The following is a 17,422-nucleotide window of genomic DNA, read 5'->3' on the forward strand; positions in this document are numbered from 1 at the left end:
ACTGATTTCTCCCTAAGGTTTGTTTGTCTGTGTTTTTGTTTGGGGGGTTTTGTTTGTTTGTTTGAGACAGGATGTGGCTATGTAGTTCAGGCTGGCCTTGAACTCATGGCGATCCTGCTGCCTCAACACCCCCAGTTCTGGGATTACAAGCAGGCATCACCACACTCGGCCTCCACCGAAGTTTACACAGGGCTGCCACCGTGCCACAGAGTTCACTGTGGATGTTCTTGCTACCAGAAGAGGTCAAGGATTTGCCCTTTACCCATGTTACACCCTCTGCTGTTCTGTGTACACCCAGGACTGCTGCATAAAGTGAGATGCCGCCCCAACACGAGAAGGGTGCGCTGACCCAGGCTCCATGGACATCCATGACCCAGTGTCCACTCCCGGTGTCCACGCCCCGGCATCTGTGGCTGAGTCTGTGGGCCAGATCTCCCACCCAGTGTCCACAAACTGTGTATGAGTCAGATCGAGGGATTCAGTTCTACTTCTCCAATCCGTGGTGACACCATGACCTAAAGCTCAGTCCCCCTCTTACAATGCATATAAAGTAAGAGTGGCAACCACTGCCCCGGAAGCTTTTGTTCTGTCTGAGTGGAGCTGGATCTCACATGGAGCAAGGCTACTTTGACAACATCAGAATCCTTTTCTACCCCACCTGAGCTTCCTGTCCAGTTTGCAACCCTGGCCTGCTCTCATCAGCTTTCCCAGGCCCTCACCATCCTTGATTTTACTCTCAAGTAAGTAAAAAGTTGTGTTTTAATTTTCCTTATGTTTAAAATCAAAAGTAACTTGTCTTTGCTAATTTTCTCAATCCGTAAATGATTACAAACTACAAGGAAATGTTTCTCTGAAAAATCTAAGCTTAACATTCAAGCAGAAAATTTTATACTTGCAATACCAACCTGTATCTTGCATAAAATAACTATTATTTTAACACAAGTGTTCCAAAGACTGCTATCACAAATATATGCCTTTAGTAGTCGTTTTTAATTAGAGTGAGCTTTTTTACAGTAGAAGTACACTCTAAAATAATAATTAAAATATAATACATATCGAAACCCTCCAAAATGTGAACTCTGGGAGAGGATGAGGCAAAAGTTAAGTGACGTGCACATACAAATCTGCCAAAATGAAACCCATTTATCTGTAGAGCCAAACTGCACAAATTTTAAAATTGTGAAAATAAATTTTAGATGCATAGATTTTAGTTCTCACGTTTTAGTGCCTGAAGAGCTTGTTGCGATGCTGGTTCTGAGTCAGTAGGTCTGGGTCAGGCCTGAGAATCTGCATTCCTTCCACTACCCAGTGGTGCTGGTGCCTTTGGTCCAAAGACAATGTAGTCTTTGGAGGATGGAGCATTTTACCTACCTTTAAACACTATTTCAACTAGATTCTCTCCAAAAATTCACATAGTGGCTAGCAATGTTTTCCTCTTGTCTTATTTTGCATGCATTATTTACTTCATTATCTCCATGTAGCTACTGGTCTTGGGGGAGGGTGGCTTTCTTTTTTCCACTCTTCTTTTTTATTGCACATTGGTTATATAGAACAATGGGTTTCATTTTGGCAGATCTGTACACACATACCACATATTCTAATCATTTCCCTCTCATCCCTCCCTGTGCCCTGCCCTTCTCTTGGTTTCACTTTTTTTTTTGGGGGGGTCAATGCACATAATTTATTTTGATCATGCTAATTAGAGATCTAATTAACTGTACTTATTAGCACAAGAGTTTGGGAGTTTCAAATTCTGTGCTCTGAGCCTTTGTTTACTTGATGTCTGTCCAGAAATCAGGCCAGTGTCCAGTACCTCTAAAGCTGATTTTGGTCTCCATGACAATGTCACAGCTCTGGCACTCTGGCTGCTAGGTAGCCTAGGAAAACTCCATAATAAATACCCTTTCTAGGCAACTTGTGTGTGCGTTCAGTTCCTCTACTGCCAGCCTGAGGACACAGCACTTGCACCCTCTCACGGTGCTGAGGCGGGTGTTAAAGGCTGCTGTGGGATGAATTCTATTTGGCAGCTCCTTAAGTCTTCTCTATTGTGTGGCATGGGTGCGTCAAAGGATCCCTTTTCCCCATCAGCAGTTTCCGATGGGACCTTCTGCCTCCCTGAACAGCTTCTGAGGTCCTCAGGCCCCTTGTCTGATCCACGTCACACGCTCAGCTGCCCCGTGCCTGTTGTCTTCTTGAGCGGCAGTGGGAAGTCCTGGTGTCGGAACCTCTCCTTCCTTACGTAACCGCAAGATGTCATTTCGACATCCCTGTGACTCCTCTGTCCGCTGCTGCCTTTCCTTCTTTACCACCTGACGTGGAAGGTACATGAGGCTGTGGAGAGACAAAAGAATGGAATTCCTGGGCTTTCCGTTGAATGAAGATGGTGCTGGCATTAACAGGGGAGTTTGCAAGAGTATCCAGCTGCCAACCAAGTTTCCCTCCGCGGGAGAGAAGATTAAAACCTTCCCCCAGATGGAGAAGAGCAAAGATTTAGGACAGAAAGGCGGAGAATTAGTACGGCTGGGTCATCCTTTGCCTGGATGCCAGCATCCCCGAACCTCTTGGCTGAGGGCAAAGCAAGAGGTGGACGCAACTGAACTCCCGTCAAGTACAGCTGCTGCCCGCTTCCTGGTGCAAGCCTGGTGGGCCAGCAGCTTTGCAGAATGTAGAATGAAAAGCTCCGATTCCAGCCCTCTGGAAGATTCAGGGAGAGTGAGGCAGCAGGCTTAGAGGGATCTGTGAGCCTCGTTAACAGGAGGCCATAGAAAAAGCTGCTGTTTTGCTGCCCAGCTAGACGTGAAATGAGGATGTGGTCACATCTTTCCTTTAAATCCCATAGCAGGGTTGATTTTAAAAACAAAACAAAATTTAAAAGCCCACCTGCCCATAAAAGCCGAATGAGATTTTGGTAAGGTTCCAGAGACAACAATAGAAAGATACACGAGTGCTCGTCTCAAAGCTGGGTAATGGGATTTATGACCAGTCAGATTTATAACCAGAATTCCTCAGCTGGTGGCCCGCGAAGGCATCGAGATGCTGCGGTGTCGCATGTTGATGACACCACTGAGTCCATCCCTAGGGCCCCAGGACTGGATCTCTACGCTGCTTACTGTCAAGTCTCTCTCCCATTTATGTCACATCGTGAAGGGCAGCAGGGGTTGCGTTGGTTTCAGAGGACACATCAAGCCCTTACCAGAGGGAAAAGAGCAAATCATTCTCTCTGTGGAACCCACGGGCACAAGGGGAAGACAAGTTGGACTCTTCTGTCTATCAGGATTGTCCTGTTAGGCAGCAATTATTAGAGGTAAAGTGGTCCCTTTGGTTCACTGGTGGTGTTCTTTCCTGTAAGGTGGTGTGATACCGCCTAGAAACCCAGGCACACAGGAAGAGGGCCAGGTAGGGAAATTGTTTCTTTATCCCAGTAATGAATGTAACTGTACTGTCTACCTAGAATGTACCAATAAATTCAATTAAAAGAAAAAGAATGTAGCATGCATTGTTCCCCCAAAAGTGATGTCACCCCGTGGGGACTTGTGTCTCTCCCCCTGAAAGAAGCCAGGTGAGTTTTGCAGACTTAGTTGTTCTATTGTGTCAAAGCCTTAAGGAGCCAGACATGTATGAACTTCTCAGGGTGGGATTCTTGAAGGAAATCCAGCATCCTAGAGACCTATGATCGCACTAATCCAAGCACAAACAACTCCAGAGCATTTCCGCTTTCAGACTCTCCTGCACTACTGGCTCAGTCCATTTTCTGCTGCTGTGACAGAACATCCGGGCCTCTGTAATTTATAAAGAAGAGAAGTTTATTTGAGCTCCCCATTCAGAAGACTGGGAAGCCCAATATCGGGTGACTGCATCTGTTGAGGGCCTTGTGCCACCGAAGTTGAAAGAAAAAATGGGCCCTTATAGAAGAGGAAAACACAGCAGAGCAGCCTTGCTCCACAACACTCTCTCAGTAATTAGTCCAGTCTCTCCAGAAAGACACTAATCCCCTTTCACTATTTATCACCTCGTAACAGCCCCACCTTCCAGCACCGCACCACCCTGGCAGTCAAATTCAAGTAAGTTCTGGAGGGGACAAACCACATTCAAACTCCAGCCCCACTGACCCTACCCCAGGGACCGCCCGCCCCTTAGCCGGTGTGATTTAGACTTGGCACCTATGTGATTGGCCAGGGCAAAGAAGATGCAGACGGGTGAGGTCCTGCATGGGAATGAGATTCCCTAGTAGGAGGGGGTCTCCTGAAAGGTATGGGTGGGATTCGCATAAGGAGTTGAAAGAGCAGCCTTTATGTCCATGAGCAGATAAGTAAACGAAGGAACTGTGGCCTTTATACTCTGCCGTAGAGAGAGACAAGCTTGGGTCATCTGTAGGAAAATGAGCGCATTTTGAGATCACAGTGTTAAGTGAAATAAATCAGGACACAACTTAAGCAGTAAATGGTTTCTCTTATACGAGAAGCCTAAAGTGTAAACAAATTAAAGGGCTAAATAAGATAACAGATGAAAGAAAACGGGGAAATAAATCTTTTGCGAATGGGAAGAGGACTGAAAGATGGGGCCATCTGCGAAAAGAGTTAAGATGTGTTATGAACGGGAACCAACTGCCCACAATAAATGCAATCACTGTGTGTTGCAAACATGGAATAATAAATATTACGCAAGGAAAGAGTTGAAAGGCCCAAGGAAGAAAATGGGGCAAAGGGAATGGGGTTGGCCCTGGGGAGTTCCCTCAACAGTACCTTTGGTGAAAGGCCCAGTTTTTAAGAATGATTTCTGCCTTAGAACGTGGGAGAAAACAAGTTGTCTAGAACTTTAGCCATTCCCCTCGTACCCTTCAAATGTATCCCAACTCCTGAGCCAACTGGATGGCTGAGAGGACTGGGGAGGGAAGAGGGAAGGAACAGCCCCCTCCTCGCCCCAACGAGGCCTGGCCTGGTGGCAGACGGAGCCATGCTTGCCAATGGACTCTGGCCCAGAAACTCAGAGTATGGCCAGTTCCGTGTGGGGTGAAGGGAAAATTTCACACACCGTGGAGGAGCCCAGAAAACCCCAGAAAGAATGCAACTGTGATGGCCGATTGGGCAGAGCTGGCCTCCTCTGGCCACGTGTCCAGGGTCCTCTGCTCACAAGGCTGGGCCTTGGGCGGGACTGCTGGGAGGCCGGATGGACTGACAGACTGGGCCCTGCACACCGGGCTGCAGGCTCTGCGCACAGGTGCTCAGGGACGGTTTCTCGTGGGGTGGTGACCTTTGAACCGAGGTCCTCCTAGCAACGGAAGGCAGCATTGGTATGCAGAGGGGATGGGGTCTCAAACGGTGAATGATTTACAAGCAAGGGTCAAAATATCACCAACAGCGAGACACGATGGCACCTGCTTAGAAATCCCAGCATTCCGGGAGGCCAAGGCAGGAGGAGCACAAGTTTAAGCCATGTGAGGTATGATGACGCACAACTGTAATCCCAGCACTTGGGGGGCTGAGGCTTCATAGTTGAGTTCAGGGCAGCCCGCAGCACAGAACAAAATCCTGTCTCAAAAAACAAAAAAAAAAAACAAAAAATTTCAAACCAAGCCTGGATAAGCTAATGATTTAACAAGCTTTTGTCTCAAAGTAAAAATTATAAAAAGGGCTGATGTTGTAGCTCAGAGTTCAATTCCCAATACCACAAAATGAAAACTACTGTGAAGTAGAAGGAAATAGGGTAGTTTCTAGGAAAAAAAAGAAAAGAATGAAATCAGTTTGGCTGATTGGGTAAAAGAAAATCCGAGTGCAGACTCCACGTCCTATGTGTTCAAGGAGCTATGGATTTTTAATTTTTTTTGTACTAATGGGAAACTGTTTAAATGTTTTAAGTGACATGATCTGATTTGCTTTTCGTTTGTATTGTAGTACTGCACATAGAACCAAGGTGTTTGCACTGAGCTACATCCTAAGCCTTTTTTCTAAGTGTTTTGTTCTTGAGACAGGATTTTGCTAAGTCTCCAATTTGCTTGGTTAGAACCTGAGGGCCTCCTGCCTCAGCCCCCAAAGTGCTGGAATTATAAGTGTGCACCACCACACCCAGCTTCTGACTGCTTTATTTATTTTATTTTATTTTTTTATTTTTTTGGTTTTTTGAGACAGGGTCTCACTGTGCAGTTCAAACTGTTCTGGAACTCACTGTGTAGCCCAGGCTGGTCTGGAACTCACAGCGATCCTCCTGCCTCAGCCTCCTGAGTGCTGGGATTACAGGTGTGTGCTACCACGCCCTGCGCTCTGGTCTCCTTTGTGCTGGGAAATATTCATAGTCAGGAGACTGGAGAGAGATAGTATGAGAGAAATGTACAATCAAGCCATCTTCACTCTCCTGTGGTTTGTTGATGCACCATTCACAGAGGGTCATTCTGACCAAGGCATTGACTGAAATCAGGCAAGCGGTGCGTCTCCTGGCCAGTTTTGAAGGAGGGCAGAAGTCAGGTGAATTAGAGAGCAAACCCTGAGAAGTGACAGCCTTGGAGAGAATTCTAGAGTCAGGTTTTCTAAGTAGCTGCCAACAACGCTGTTGCAGAGAGAGCTAGCCTAGCTGGCACCCGGCCATCAGGCACCTGTCTGCAGGAGCTGGCTTGGTCCCTTTCATTCATAGTGTCCCTTAGTCTTTTGCTGCAAAGAATAATGACCCTCTACTCCTCCCTTGGCTGTGGGGAAGCATTGTGAGGAACTGTGGGTTCCCAACCCCAAAACTCCTGGAATTCACCTCATGAAAGATCCTGCCCTTAACTCTACTTCAAGAGTGTGGTTTCCTGTAAGAAAGGAAAGGTTGCCAGGTGTCCGCTCCTAGGAAGGAAAAATAGAAACCATAGCCCCTTTCAAATCAAAGTTTTGTCCTTGAGTCAAAGGCACCTCCACAGCCTCCTGCCAAGAGCCGTGAAAAGCCTTCCTTTGATTATGTAAAGCGATCAGAATTCATAAAGGTCATCTCACTTGTGCCGAGTCTGAGAACTGTGTCCTTTTTCTCCTTCTAACAGGCAGCTGAAACTGAATGCAAAATTGTCATTTCATTTCTACTCTCCCCTCGCTCTTTTTCATCCGACTTAATGCAGAGAAGTCGCCCAAGTCTTGTTATGGGCATTGTCCTTAAGTTCTCAACATTGAAAGTTAGAAGAAAACCTCCCAAAACGGAAGGTTGATTCTTTGCTTGAGGGTCAGAAGTCTGACCCCTTTCCATCGGCCTCCTGGCTTCTCGTGGGATAAAGGTGACCACGAATCATGATCACAGACACCCCAGCCAGCAGCCTGAACACTCTGACTTAATAGTGAGCAGAAAACCCCTGCATGGTACACTCCAGTTCCAACTAAGCGACAACGGAAATGTTAGGAGCACCTTACAGCAAACATCATGGCAACAACGGTTTGCAGACAAGAAATGCTAAATAAATGCCAAACACATGAGGACAGGATTATTATTTTAGACTCACAGTGTATCCGCACGAGATTCTTACTGAGTTGGGGGGGTAGGTTAAAATCCCAGGTGCTGCCTATGCTATTTACAGTGGAGAAATTGGGTGGAGTTAACAGCCTAAGTACAACTGAAGCGAATCTATGTCACTTCTCTCCTTATCTGACATTCTGTGCCATTCTTGCTCAAAATTCATAACCTTGAATTTAACCACAGGGAAACAACAGACAACTCACTAATACATCTCGCGTTGCCAAGTCCAATAGACCTTCCTGGTTGTACTCAATTTATCAGTGTTGTGTAAAGTAGGCTTTGCAAACTCGGCCTCTTGCTGGCTGCAGGTGCTGCACCACTGAGCCACATCCACAGCTGTTATGCAATATTGTTGAATACTCAAAAAAACTTTTTTTAAAAAAATGTATCTTGCAGTACTAGGGTTTGAACCCAGGTCTTTCCCACTGGCCTACATTTTCATCTCTTTTAAATTTTTTTTTATTTTATTTTAAGACAGGGCCTTGCCTAAGTCCCTATGCTGTCCAGACTGGACTCTAACTTGGGATCCTCCTCCTGCCTCAGCCTCCCAGAGCGCTAGGGATATAGGCATGGCCATTATGGAGGGCTGAGCATCTATTCTTGACTAATTTTCTTCTCTCTCTCCCATTTTTTTTTTTAAACCAGGGATCGAACTTGGGTTCTCATGCTTGCGAGGCAGGTGGCAGAACCACTGAGCTAAATCTCTGGCCCTCACTTACTTCTCTTGCTGTCGAGGAAACAAGTTTCTTTGCTCAATGCCAACCATACAGAATGTTTCCTCTCAGTCAACCTTTGTGATTTCTTTCCATCTTCCCAACCTTTGAACTTTTCATCATCTGAAGCAGCTCCCAAAGTGATCTTGGCTGCTCCCTGTGGCTTTTGGGCTGCAAGAATGCAGCTATCACATCCTCACTCCAGGTACAGCAGGGATCAAAAAGAGCGGAGCACCCTGCATTCCCTACACGCACACACACACGCGTGCGCGCACGCAGGCACACCCAGAGCCCGATGAAGTCACATGGGCACTTCACTGTCAGGACTGCGTCCCTGTAACTAGTTGCAAACAAGGGCTCTATGGTTATAGAAGAGAAGAACAGACCCTATAAAACAGTCAGTAGACTCTTCTATAAATGATACTTATTGCAGCACATGGTGGCGCACACCTGTAATCCTAGCACTTGGGAGGCTGAGGCAGGAGGCTCTCTGTGAGTTCAAAACCAGCCTGGGCTACATAGTGCGTTCCAGGTCAGTCTCACTACAAAGTGAGACCCTGTCTCAAAAAACAAAACAAAACAAAATGATACTTTTTTTTTCTTTTTTTTTCTTTTCTTTTTTCTTTTTTCTTTTTTTTCTTTCCTCCCCATCTACAAACACTTTATTTTCATCTTTTCATTCACAAAATGATACTTATTACACTTTCAGTGTACCAAGTGCAGAAGTCAGATGGATCCAGACTTCCAATAGTGGATTCCCCTGAGTTTCCTCAGATGGTAACTCTTAAGTGCAGCAGCTGTGTTAGATCTCATTTCTTTCCCGGAGAAAATTAGCACAGCCTCTGGTACCTGATAGTTGGTTACTGAGCCAGCCATTCCTTTCCTCTAAACCAGCGCACAGAGAACATGAAGGGCAGTCGGGCCCCGCGCAGTGCGCACCAGGAGGACACCTTGTTGGCACTGTGCTGGTATCTCATGTACAGAACCCCCTGCCACCGTCTGACAACCCGCGGGGTTTGCCTGGCCACCGCCCTGGCAGCAGCCCCCAGACCTTAGCTGCAGCCGGAAGGAGCCGCTGTGACCAGGGAGACCAGAGCTCCTCGGGTGCCTCTGCCACCCCTGGGGTAGAACTGAGGGAGTCGGGGGTCAGCGAGACCTCCCGTAGGGAAACTGCGAGTGATGCAGGTCATCGCGGGCCCACTTTCCCGGAAGGAATGGCCTGACCCGAAGCAAGGGTTTATGCCACTGTCTTCACCCTGCCTTCCTCCTTCCCTGCCTTGCCTCTCTCTTCTTGCTTTTCTGTTTTCGTTCCCTATAGCCAGCCTGTCTGCCTTCTGGCCTTCTCTCTCTCTCTCTCTCTCTCTCTCTGCTTCCCCCTCCCTCTTCCCCATTCTTTCTTTCTTTTCTTTTTTTGTTTGGCGGGGGTGGGGTGGGGTGGGGGGTGTTTTGAGACAGGGTCTCACTACATAGCTGAGACTGACCTGGAACTCACTATGTGGCCCAGGCTGGTCTCGAACTCACAGCGATCCTCCTGCCTCAGCCTCCCGAGTGCTGGGATTACAGGCATGCACCACCATGCCTGGCTCCTCATTCTTTCTTTTTACCTACCTATCAGGCCAAACCTTGAGCCAGGTGGTAGGAATTAATGGTTGAGTATTTGTAACAAATTACAGAGAAGAGATGTGGAAGGGTGGGTGGCTGGATCTTTCGGTATAACACAGCGAGGCAGCATTTTGCCCTGCAGGAATGCCTGCCGGAAGGCCATCACGGCTGAGGGTGTTTTCAGGTCTGTGCCTCCTGCACAGCTCTTTCCTCAGCCACCTGGAAGGGTGCACTGTGAGCCCGCGGGCGGAGGGACAGTGGCACTGGGGAGCCAGCCATGTGAGGACTTGACACAGATTTCCCCTCACCGGGCTGAGCGGGCTGCTGTCCCACAGCGGTGAGAACCTAAAACCTCCGGAGTGCCCTTCCCAGAGGGAGCCAGCTCTGTGGAACAGACACTCTCTGAGTTCGGCTTCGATTTCCCTGTGGACCATACTTCTGCCAGCCCCACTCCGTGCCTCTTCCTCGACGTCTGCTCGAGACCGTGGTTTTTTTTTGTTTTGTTTTGTTTTGTTTTTGTTTTTTTGAGACAGGGTCTCACTATGTAGTTGAGACTGACCTGGAACTCACTATGTCTGGTCTCGAACTCACAGCCATCCTCCTGCCTCAGCCTCCCGGGTGCTGGGATTACAGGCGTGTGCCACCACACCCGGCTAGACCGTGTATTTTATCCCAACTGAGAATCCGAATTCTGAACTCCCTTCTTTGGTCTGATCCTTGTTTCTGACCTCACTCTGGACCCGGACTTCCTGCTTCTCTCCTGGCCAGCCCCTCTGATCAATGCCCGAACACTGCACGCTCTCCCCTCCTTCACTTTGTGCCCCCCACAGGTGCTGCTTCCTGGCACCTCCTGGGCTCTGAGGGCTGCTGCCCAAGGGCAGCTGTGCCCACCCCAGCCGGGTCCCAAGAGCTCCACCTGAGACGAGTGCCCCAGCTTCTCTTTTCCGATCAGATCATTTGGATATTTCCCTCTCCTTTCTTTCTTTTTTACAGTATGTGGGGAAATCTTCCAGTCAGCGCCTGTCTGGCTTGCTATGTATGCATCCGTGTTGACAGCTCATGGATTGCAGTGTATTCATCACCTCCCTTTCGAACTGGACTGAGAAACTCAGCACCCTGATTGAAACCGTCAGAGGGAGAGCAAGCTGAGGCAGGCACAGCTGCAAGGCAGGGCCACCGTGGCGGTGGCTGCGGACCGAGGCCTAAGGGAGGGTCCCTCCTCACCCCTTGAACTGTAGGACTCTGTACCGTGCTTGCCTGGGCTCACTACTCTTGGTGTTTGGAACTGAAGAGAGCCAGAAATTCCAAAAGGAAGCCACCTCAGCAAAATCAGCAATCTGTTTTCCTTTGGAAACTCAAAGGTAAGGATGACTTGCAAAAGCTTTTTTGCAGGGAGGGGGTTGAGTTCAAATCCCAGAGCTCCATGCCCAGCTCAGCAAAAACACTGCAGTGAAAAAAGAACTTTTTTTTTTTTTTAAGAGTGACTGGAATGCCTTGATTTATAGTGCAGTCACAGGTTTAAGTCAGTGTTCTCTACAAAGTATCACCAAAAAGCTGACGCCATTCAGAGCAGCTGATTTAAATATAGATAAAGTCTGATTTCAAATCTACAGAACAGTTGCTCCAGTTTTAGTATATGTGCTGCTGAAGCAAGCACCAACAGTTGCTCAGATAAAGACAAACTGGCCATCAGCTGCGAGTTCTTTAATACGTCAGATGCAGCTGCATGACACCCGCTACTTCTTTTTTTTTAATATTGGTATTGAACCCAGGGAGCACTGAGTGACATCCCCAGCCCACTCTTTTTCTCTTCTATTTTTTCCTTGGGGGCGGTGCTGTGTCTCAGACCCAACAAGAGGTCCTTGCAGCAAGGATAACCTTGGGCTGAGGACCTAGGAAACCCTCACAAAAGCCCCAGAGTAAAAGCCCCTGACTCCTCCTATGTCAGGAGGGGACCCCGAGTTCCGGATCCTCCCTGGGATCCTGCCAAGCTTGTGTGTTTTCCCTCACTGATGTGGGCCCGGTAGAATCATGGCAGCCCTGGAGGTACCACGAGTGTAAGAACTCCTTAGGGAGATGGGGAAGGAGGGACACGGCCTGTGTTTTGCTGGGTGGCACTGAAGAGCTCGCAAGCTTACTCCTTGTGGTGAGGACCAGGGAGAGGGACCACACAGGGCCCTGACTGAGAACTGAGCACCCCCTGGAGTTTTCAGCTGGTGGGGTGGCTTCCTGGGGCTCGGGACACCCCACCCCAAAAATAACCAGAGAAAGGTTATTTCTCTGCCATATCAATGAATACCTGGCAGAAGTGGTCGACAAACGAGTCACTCTGAAAAGCTATGCTTTTGTAAAGGAAAATGATATCTACAGAAGGAAAATGTTCACCAGTAAAAAGGTACCCGGAAGAGAGGCTTCAGACAACTTCCGGCATCTCAAAGCCTTTCATCTACATAACCAGGCAAATTCTGTCTACCTCCGCCTCCTCCCAAATCCTAGCTGCTCTTCCTGCCCTCGGGATGCTCTGTAAGCCTCGGTCATCTGACCTTCTCTGAGCCTCATATCCTTGTGGGTTCCCTGTATCAGAGAGCAGTTACAGCGGTTTCTCTCTGCTAATCTCTCCTCTGTCCGTCTGAGGTGTAGCCAAAGATTCCAGGAGGGTGGAGAGAAGCCAAGGGTCCCTCTTCTCGAAGGCAGTGGGGTGGGAACTTGGAGGGGCCAGAGGAAGGGCAGAGAACGGCGTGGGAGACACTGAGCGCTGGCCCCGGACAGAGCCAAGGCTCTGAGGGACGAAGGCCACCTCCCGGTTTCCTGTGCAGGGTGCTGACTACACGGGGAAGGTCGCCGCTCTGCGGGAGGGAATCTAGGTCCACACGCTTGGTCTGGGTGAGGAAGGAGAACTGGAGCGCAGCAGAGGACAGCGATGTGCTGCAGCTGGCCCCGTCCTCGTACTTCTGTCTCCTAGAGGGTTGACACCACTGGAGGTGAAGTGCTGCGCAGAGGCAGGCATCACTCCCTGGGTGACACCAGCCAGAGTCTGGAGGGGGAGGCTCCACCCACCCCCGGGGAGCCGTCCCTGGAGCCAAGCAGAGAGGACAGCAAACGCATTTCCACCAAGCGTCGGACGCGGTCATGACCCTCTGACCACATGGCCACAGGCAGCGAGTGTAGACCCCCAGGAGCACCGGGAGGGCAGTTCGAGGGATCCCGTGACTTCAGCCTGATGCTGTCCATGCTGCAGAAAAGGCTCCCTCTGCTGAGTGAGCCCTGGGCCCCGGATCCCTTCCCATCCCTGGTTTCACAGTGTGTCTCTGTCTTGGAGCCCACAGCTCGGGTCCGCAGGGGCCTGTTTTTTGGTACTGGAGGAGCAGCTCTGGGAGGTGTGCAAACGAACGTGCTTCCAGAGCAGATCTGCCGTTGCCTTCGGGCATCGGACTGTCCTGGAGCTGCGGGGCACCCGTAGGAACAGTAACAGTGAGGGCACGAACCTGGGCGACTTGCTGGAAGGTGCAGCTCCCCTTCCTGTTGTACTTCGCAGTTTACACCGCGCGGGGACTCCTGGACAGCCCCCTCTCTGCTGTCGCGTCTCCTCTGGTGAAAGTTGACACCATGCTTGGCAAGCCTGTCTTTCTTTCTACCTGACAGTCTGCAGTCCACTTTGGCCGTGCCTCTCCTTCGCTTGCTTCAGCAAGCACCTAGTCCACGTCCCCGGCAGCAAATCTCTACATCCGGCTCCTTCCCTGTGCTGCGCCCCCACTAAGACACCAGGTTAGGAGCGAAGGGTGCCAAGAAACGTGAGATTCGTCCCCATGATCAAGATGTCACTGTGAACGAAGCAACGAGTCAGGACAGACGGATCTCTGCTGTCCTGGTAAAGTAGACTCCGTGTGTTGGCTGGAAAGTTTAGTTCTGCTTGACTTGGTTTTATTTCTCCAAGATCAATACTTCGATGAGATACTGTTATTCTCAAACCTTTCTTTAACCACCAAAGACTCCCCCCAAATCTCCTATGTACACCTGTATGCGATATCTTAGGTGTCTGGCTAAGGGCTCGATAAAAATGGATTCCTGGGTCGAGGTACAGCTCAGTGGTAGAGCAGTCGCGAGGGGTGTGAGGCCCTGGGTTTGATCTGTAGGTGCGCGCACACACATAATAATAATAATAATAGTTCATGTGATAAATACAGCTGATAAGACAGAATTTCCAGGATGTTCTAAATTTAATCACGAAGACCACGATGAGGAGGGCTGGGGTAGAAGGGAAGTTAATCAGTTAGCAGCTGCTGGCCAAACCAACATGAAGACTGCTTATGTTTGAGTGGGATTTATGACTTAAACTCCACAGAACAAACACCAGGGTTTTTATTGCCCTATTTACACATAAACTCTCTGGATGGTTGATACCAACCAATCCAGAAGCAAGAAGAAAGAACTCCTCCTTCTCCTCCCCCTCCTTCTTCCTCTTTTTCTTTTCGTCTTTTTTTTTTTTTTTTTTGAGACAGGCTTTCACTCTGTAGTTGAGACTGCCCTGGAACTCACTATGTAGCCCAGGCTGGTCTCGAACTCGCAGAGATCCTCCTGCCTCAGCCCCCCGAGTGCTGGGATTACAGGCCTGCGCCACCACACCCAGCTTCCTCTTTTTCTTCCTCTTCCTCCTCCTTCTTCATCTTTTTTTGTTGTATGACTTTGGAGCTGGGGGTTGACCCCAACAAGCTCACACATGCTAAGTGTGTGTTCTCCTCTGAGCCCCACCAGAGCCTGCTTGTCCTCAGTCATGGTCCTCCTATCCCTCCTGCCTCTGCTGCGCCTGATCCACCATTCTTGTCTAGAGTCAGTGCAGGTGACTCTGCAGGAAGTGCTTTCCTACTCCAAAGTTTATTAAAAATGGTCTAAGTTCTGGTCTGGTGACATTTTCCAACTGCCACCTGGCCCTGCTGCGGGCAGTTGTGAAACTCATCCCAGGACCTGGTGCCTTTGCTGCCTAACATCTCTAAGGGCTTAAGAAAACCTTTCATTTCAGGGATCCTTTGGTCTGTAGAGTTTCAACCTCACATATAATTCTGATATAATCTACATTTCTTTAGCTGGCTGTGGTGGTGCACACTTGTAATCCCAGCACCGTGAGAGGCTGAGGCAGGAGGATCGCTGTGAGTTTGAGCTCCACATAAGCCATCTAGTGACATAGTGAGACACTATCTCAAAATAAGAAGTGAGCCCTTTAGCAGAGGATGTAGCTCAGTGTGAAGGCCCTGCTGTCAATCTTCAGTATTGGAAAAAAAAAGTCACTTCATTGGAGCTGGGGGTGTCACTCCATGGCTGAGAGCTTGCCTAGTGTGCTGGAGGCCATGGGTTCCATTCCCAGGACCTCAGTCAACCAACCAGTCAGTCAGGAGTCACCTCATTAGCATAAACTCATGATCGAGGGGACTTGTCACCAGCATCAAAAGACAGTCCTTTCACCTTGTCACTCTCTGTGGCTTCCACCTTTCACACGCGCAAAATCATGGGGGATTTAGGGCCTCTGTGCCGGTTATCCCGGAAGGAGACCAACATACGCATTTCTCATCACACCGACCCTCATACGCCTCACGCTACCATGACAGTCCCCCCTGCACACAGGAGAAAATGGAGGAGGTCCACAGAATTGACCCAAACTCCGCCAACTTCCATGACATGTGACGTTTGAGCGGGAAACCGGAATGGCGAGGTGGGTGGATTCCTGCCGCCACCTCTTAGGCCGTGGACGACCACGCCAGCGGCTTCCAGCATACCCAGCGTCGGCGGGGGGGGCGGGAGGCTTGCATCGTGCTGTGTGTTATGTCCACTGTCAGACGGAAACGAAGCACATCTCATCGACACTTCTCCAGCAAAGGGCCAAGCAAGGACCTGAACACAAAAATCCGATCAAAATCTGTACTCGTGTGTGTGCTTGTGTGTGTGCATGTGTGTGTGTGAGTGTGTGTGGTACTTGGGATTGAACCTAGGCCCTTTGCACTGTCCTTCATCTCCAACCCTTTAAAACAAATTTTAAATGTAGAGACAGGTTCTCCCTAAATTATCTAGGCAGGACTCCTGCATTAACCTCCCAGACTAATTGGCGACTTCGTATCACACTGTGACACAGAATAAACTTGTTTGCTTGAGAGAGTGTCTTACTATGTAGCTCAGATTGGCCTTGGTCTCTTGATCCTCCTGCCTCAGCCTCCCCAGTGCTGGGAATGCAAGTGTGTCTTCCTATGCCTGAGCCAGCTTCCTCTTCCCCTTCTTTCTCTCCTCCTCCTCCTTCCTCTCTTCCTCCTTTCATTTCTTTCTTTTTCTTTGACACAGGGTCTCACTCCATGGTTCAGGCTGGCCTTGAACTCACTATGTAGCCCAGGCTGACCTCTAACTTCCGGTGTACCTCCTGCCTCAGCTTCCTGAGTGCTGGGATGTAGGCAAGTACCACATGCCTGGGTTCCTTCTTCCTCCTCCCCCTACTATCCCTCCTTCTCCTCCTCCTCCTCTTCTTCCTCCTCATCTCTCTCCTCTACTTCCTTTTCCTTCTTTTTCTCTCCTCCTCCTCCTTCTTCTTCTTCTTTTTCTTTTTTGAACCCAAGGATCCTCTACCACTGAACTACATCCCCAACCCATCTTTTATTTTGAAGTACGGTCTCACTATGTTCGTCTTGCTGGGCCAGGAATTTAGCCCAGTGGTCCCGCCACCTGCCTCGAAAGTGCAAGGGCCCGAGTTCAATCCCTGGTACCAAAAAAAGACAGACAGACAGACAGAAAGAGGAAGGAAGGAAGGAAGAAAAGAGAAGAAAGAAACTATGTTGGTCTTGCTAAATTGCTAGACTGAAATTCAAGATCTTCCTGCCTCAGCCTCCCAGGTAGCTGAGGTTCTAGGTGTGCAGCTGTGCCCAGCCAGTATGAGTTTAACAGATATTTTTCAATGTTTTGCTTAGGTTACATGATAGAATATTCACTTTAGCTTTGTTGTTTGTAGTTACCTGGGATGGAAGAGGAAGCCACAGAATTCTCCCTGAAATTTCTGCAAAAGTAGTTCGGCATCCTGGAGAACAAATCAGGAATACTCTGTGGGCACACAATCCCATCTTTCTCCTTTCTGAGCCAGCTCTGTGGATTCTAACAGAATCGGGCAATAAACATGATTTGTCTTCGTACCCAGGTGTCTGCACCCTTGATTTACCAATTCATGGAGTTGAAGGCAGTGCCGTATACCAGAAGGCATTTAGGAGGGATCTCATCATCGTAGCTTGGTCAGTTCTTTTCACGTAATTTTGCCGTTAGCCTTCGAAACAACTTTATAGACAAGTTAAGCCACTTCACGGGTTAACTTGTTCTTTGCAAGGCTGCTTTGTGTTTCGTTTACCTTTGCCATGCAAAGAAACAACAGAAACATAGACACACAACCTCCTAACTGGTCATCTGTCTTGAGACGTATAGGACCCAAGCCAGACATGGTAGCGTTCTCCTGTAATCCAAGGATGTAGAGGCAGGAGGACCCCAAGGAAACTGTAAGAAGGTCTCAGATGAAAAAAAAAAGGGGTAGGGATGGAGCTTAGAATTAGACTGCCTGTCTAGCATGTGTAAGAGTCTGAGTCCAATCCCTGCAGCCTCAAAACAAAGACAAAAAACAG

At 48.9% G+C, this 17,422-nt stretch overlaps 1 long non-coding RNA gene across 3 annotated transcripts; it reads left to right on the plus strand.

Moving 5' to 3' along the window:
• The first annotated feature begins 337 nt into the window (after positions 1 to 337).
• LOC104866630 lies at positions 338 to 16,917 on the plus strand. 3 transcript variants are annotated; one of them, XR_781498.2, is made up of 4 exons: positions 338 to 740; positions 10,779 to 11,146; positions 13,428 to 13,653; positions 16,768 to 16,917. It is a non-coding gene; the product is annotated as an uncharacterized LOC104866630 (long non-coding RNA). The 3 variants fall into 3 exon arrangements; XR_781499.2 differs by lacking the exon at positions 13,428 to 13,653; XR_781497.2 differs by lacking the exon at positions 16,768 to 16,917 and having other exon boundaries at positions 13,428 to 14,246.
• The last annotated feature ends 505 nt before the right edge of the window (positions 16,918 to 17,422 follow it).

Source organism: Fukomys damarensis, unplaced genomic scaffold (genome assembly GCF_012274545.1).
Source record: "Fukomys damarensis isolate Sample0158 unplaced genomic scaffold, DMR_v1.0_HiC HiC_scaffold_6, whole genome shotgun sequence".
NCBI classification, from domain to species: Eukaryota; Metazoa; Chordata; class Mammalia; order Rodentia; family Bathyergidae; genus Fukomys; species Fukomys damarensis.